Source organism: Coptis chinensis, chromosome 8, assembly GCF_015680905.1.
Source record: "Coptis chinensis isolate HL-2020 chromosome 8, ASM1568090v1, whole genome shotgun sequence".
NCBI classification, from domain to species: domain Eukaryota; kingdom Viridiplantae; phylum Streptophyta; class Magnoliopsida; order Ranunculales; family Ranunculaceae; genus Coptis; species Coptis chinensis.
In genome coordinates, this window is record NC_141463.1 from 24,611,831 (window position 1) to 24,617,230 (window position 5,400).

At 32.0% G+C, this 5,400-nt stretch overlaps 1 long non-coding RNA gene across 1 annotated transcript; it reads right to left on the bottom strand.

Annotated features, from left to right (window-relative positions):
- Window positions 1-350: 350 nt before the first annotated feature.
- Window positions 351-1,361, bottom strand: LOC147480709 (uncharacterized). The gene is made up of 3 exons (XR_015205042.1): window positions 1,082-1,361; window positions 961-990; window positions 351-464 (listed from the first exon to the last, which is right to left on the bottom strand). It is a non-coding gene; the product is annotated as an uncharacterized LOC147480709 (long non-coding RNA).
- Between the last annotated feature and the right edge of the window lie 4,039 nt (window positions 1,362-5,400).

Genomic DNA, 5,400 nt, shown 5'->3' on the forward strand with positions numbered 1-5,400 from the left:
TAATTCAAAGAAAGACAAAGGAGATTGATTTGTTGAAGTGATTATTTAGTTTACCATCTTAACAGGTAATGGAAATCAAGATCCTCCGGCAGCAAGTAATCAAAACAAGACTGGTCTCTATGCATGTTCTCCACAGTTCAACCAAGTGACAATTTATTTGAAAATGATGCATATGATAGATTTCTTTCAGTCAATATGAGATGAAGTCATAAGCATATGAAGAGTGGGAAATCTTATCTATCACACAAGAATTTTGAAAAAGAGAGAGCTCGCGAAAAGTGAAGTGGTGTAAGGTTCTAAAGGATTAATTAGATGATACAAATTGGAATTCAGAGTTTAAACTGCAAGAAGCTATACCTATAAAATTTGCCTTAAAAGCAACAGCCTTCTCCATATATTCTCCATTGAATGTTGAGCCACTGAAATCAGATTATCTCATATCAGCAGATGTGAAGTTCGCCCGCCTGTATTGGAAAATTGTAATATGACAAATTAGCATCAAGAACTGCTATCCAGCTTAGACTTTAACAGGTTCCTTTTATTAAAAATCAAGCACGTAGAATGGGAACAATTTGCCCAGCCATTTTCGCAACAAGACATTCGATGGTAGCATTCCAATTAGACTAGGACTCATATCTCAATCTGGAACTAAATTTAATCAAGGAGTATCGATAACAATCATAACAAAATAATCATCTCCTATAAATTCTCTAACTTCTAGTGGTTTTGCATCGATCTGTCACTGAAAAATTCAGACTTGGGTAATCTCATGATGAAGACGAAAAATGTGGCCTATTGAGTATTAACATTATCAACCTTTAGGCCAAACAGAGAAGTGAAGCTACAAACACATCTTAATTATATGCTTAATACCACAGACAAACAGGCATCTAACAACAAATAACAAACAAATTAAAAATAATGAAATTTCAATAACAATTGGAAGTTTAGAACAGTTACCTAAAGTTCTCATTCACATGAACAGCCTTCCTACAAAACCAAGAAACAGAACAATATAACATCCACTACAACTATAAGTCTATAGTGAAACATTTTTGAAAAAAACAAAAAAAAAACACACCTCCACAAACCTTAAATCAGCATAACCAAATTGAGCAGCAGAACCAATACCAAATTCACCACGAATATCAGCTTCAAACTTATTAAAATCAGCAAGAGCAGGCATACCCACGATATACCCACTGTATCGTCGAAATATCACGATATATCCATAAATATCGTCGATATTTGTATTTGTATTTATCCAATTACATATCGCGATATTTCGATGCCCATTTCTGATTTTTCGATATATATCACGATATATCGCGATATATCGCGATATTTTGTACTATGGTTTAAACCCCTTAATAATATTCTACTTAGGCCAATTATGTTTATAATAAATAAGAGTTAGTATTGTTTATGTGTTTTCAGCTGTATTTGGTAAAAGTCTTAGGGACACCATTTTGTTGGAAAATAAGTCAAGATGATTGTTAGAAGAGTTACATGTTTAAAATCAAAAGAAAAAAGCAAAAGCAAGCTCACCAAAGGAAGTTTGAAGTCAAATAAGTCGGTCGGGATTTCTTGGGGCGACAGACTCATACCTTAGAATTGGACCTACCTTATGTCAAAACGACCGGATCGGAATAAGATTTCAAACAGACCCAGCTTTTCCCTAATCAGAGCTATAAAAGTGGACAAAAAGGTTACTGAAGTAATTTTTAGTAGTCATAGCCCCTTTAGACTTAACCTAATGGACTTTGGGCTCACATTAGAGGCCCAAAGTCTAGCCTCCAGGCCTATGCATGAAAATATAACCCTAATCCTCTCCTATATAAAGAAGATTAAGGCTAAACTTAATTAGGCTACTCCCTCATTAGTTTAGTATAGTTTAGAATATAATAGTTTAGGGTTAAGTAATTAGGGTTTATTCTTGTAGCCTCCATTAAACCTTCTTCAATAAAGCTTTAGTTAAATTTCAATTCTTGTCTTTACTTTATTATGTCTTTCTCTTCTCTCATTAGTTTAATTAATCCAATAACACAAGGCTAAACCTCCAATAGAAGGGATTAATGAAGTTATGTGAGGATGATTGGCAGTTAACGTAGTTGTTGTTAATTTAAGAGCTTCAAGTTCTTCATTGTGAGTTTCTAGAGATAGAACTCATAACGATGAACTAGAGTTTAGAGCCACCATCAAAGAGATTTGTGGGGGAGCTAAACTCTCATACTAGTAAATCCATGATTAGAGATAACTTGATGTTTGCTAAGGATCAAGAAAAGCGATTTGATGACTAAACTAATAGAAAATCGAACCGCGTGGTGGATTGACCTTCTCTATATCTTTCTCTCATCTTTAAATCACTGTTTTAGCACCTTAGATTTACTGTTTTTATATCATATTACTCTCATCATTAGTGATTAGTTATTTTCTATGTTTGTTCATTGAGTGTTGGAGAAACAAGAGTGAAACGACCTCGTGACTCATCTATGTTATAGATTGTGTTATGAGAATATATTAGAATTAAGTATTGATAATATTAGAAGCAGTAGCAAAACTATTGTTTTTAGATAGATCAATATTGAATAATTGAATGAATTGTTTACAAAACTTGTTATGTATTTATAGAGTTTACAATGCTAATTGAAATAGAAATATTACTATAAGTATGATAATGCATAAACTATAACTCATAACCTATTTAGACATATAAGACTAATACTAGAACTAAAAAGAAAATAGAAACTAATACTAGTTTACTGTTGTGTATCATACACTTTTGGCACTTAAAAATAACAAAAATATACCATAAAAGGGTCTACCACTTTTAACTAGCTAAAAAACAAACATTCAAAAAACAGTGCGAATTCGTAAACCTTGCCTCTGGCTTTAGGTGAGAATAAGAAAGGCCATAGCCAGCCTTCAAATAAGTACTGTCCAAAAACAATAGTAACGGGCCTGGACTCTTTTAAGCCCACAGACCAACAAGTATCTTGCAATCAATACAAATACCTATAAACTAGCAAGATGTAATGTACACAGATCTCTTGCTCTGCTAATTAACAAGTAAGGTCAACACCTTTAATTTGTTCTTCATTAGGGATACAAGAACATAATGCCATATGGGCTAGTAAGAATCGTTCTGATGGCGAATTCTAGTTAATTAGCAAAATTGAGTAGACATTAGAAATCAAAATCATCTGATTCCAGGTCAATGTGGGCCAAGAAGGAGTGAACCTCAAAATGGAGCCCAAGTTATAACAGAGTCATTTGAGCTCGTTTTTCTCTCTCCTCTCATTCAAAAAAGAAACAAGAAACAGTCATCGTCTCTCTCGTTCTTCTTCTTCTTCAAGAAAACCAAAACAATCTATTCTTTCATGTTTTTAGATCCACCATTAACAAACATCAATGCAAACATGGAGGCTTTTGTTACCACTGTTGCAAATCGAAACCAAGTTGGCTCACCGTATGCGTGCAACATTTGCTCAAATATGTTCACGAGGTGTAATGGCTGGAAAAGTCACATGGAATCACATGACGACGACTACAGATATGGTTGTCCGGAGTCCAACTGCTTCGACCGTTTTGCATCAGCGAGGGAGTTAGAAACACATTACAACATGAAACACGCTCCGGTGCACCAGCCTCACCATCGTGCACCTTACCGCCACCGTCGTCGTAATCGGAGGAGGTAGAAGAACAATCCCTTTTTCTCAACAGGTACTCATTTATTTATTTGATTCTTATATTGATGCAAAGTCTTTTATTTGGGCTTTCTTGATTTGAAACATTGATCTGATTCATTTAGGGTTTTTTTGGTTGGATTGTTAATATGTTTTAATGGGTCTGAATTTCAAAGTCTTTTTTAAGATTAGGGTTACAAATGGAATTGAATTGTTGTTGTTGGTGGTGTTGGTGTTGTTGTTGTTGGTGTTGCTGCTGCTACGTAATGGGTTTGAGAAATGAATTTTGGCAATGATACTCCTTTCATTGTTGTTGTGAGTTATTTTCAGGCTTCTCTAAAAAGTAACCACTTAAGTTAACTTAAAAGAAGTACGTAAGTAAAACTTAACTTAGCAAATAAATTCATCCCTAATGCTTTGTGCATATGATATATTCACCATAAATATCATCTCCACAAAATTTTAGCTCATTTTAAAACTTCTAACATTGACAAAAAATGATTGCAAAAACTCAACATTTCTAGACCCGTTAGATTTATTTTTAATGATGACAACAATTTTTATATATGTTAGAGGTTTCCAAATGAGCTGAAATTTTGTAGAGATGATTTTTATGGTGAGTGTTTCATAACTACAAAAAATTAGGTTTGATTTTTATATGTTAGAGATTATTTTTATATGTTAGAAATGATTTTTTGTGGAGATGATATTTATAGTGAGTATATCATATCCACAAAAAAAAGTAGGTTTGAATTCATTTTCTAAATAAAGTTTTAGTTACATACTTATTTTAAGTTAACTTAAGTAGCTACTTTTTAGAGAATGTCTTTTTTAAGATTAGGGTTACAAATGGAATTGAATTGTTGTTATTGTTGGTGTTAGTGTTAGTGTTGTTGTTGTTGTTGTTGTTGCTGCTACGTAATGGGTTTGAGAAATGAATTTTGGCAATAATACTCCTTTCATTGTTGTTGTGAGTCATTTTCAAGCTTCTCTAAAAAGTAACTACTTAAATTAACTTAAAAGAAGTACGTAAGTAAAACTTAACTTAGAAAATAAATTCATCCCTAATGTTTTTTGGATATGATATATTCACCATAAATATCATCTCTACAAAATTTTAGCTCATTTTAAAACCTCTAACATTGACAAAAAATGATTGCAAAAACACAACATTTCTAGACTCGTTAGATTTCTTTTTAATGATGACAACAATTTTTATATATGTTAGATGTTTCCAAATGAGCTAAAATTTTGTAGAGATGATTTTTATGGTGAGTGTTTCATAACCATAAAAAATTAGGTTTGATTTTTATATGTTAGAGATGATTTTTATATGTTAGAGATGATTTTTGTGGAGATGATATTTATAGTGGGTATATCATATCCACAAAAAATTAGGTTTGAATTCATTTTCTAGATTAAATTTTAGTTACATACTTATTTTAAGTTAACTTAAGTAGCTACTCTTTAGAGAATAACTAAATATTAGTCATTCTCTAAAAAGTAGCTAATTAAGTTAACTTAAAATAAGTATATAAGTAAAACTTAACTTAGAAAATGAATTCAACCCTAATTTTTTATGGATATGATATACTCACTATAAATATCATCTCTACAAAATTTTAGCTCATTTGGAAACCTCTAACATTGGCAAAAAATGATTTCAAAAACTCGATATTTCTGGATTGTTAGATTTCTTTTTCATGATGACAAC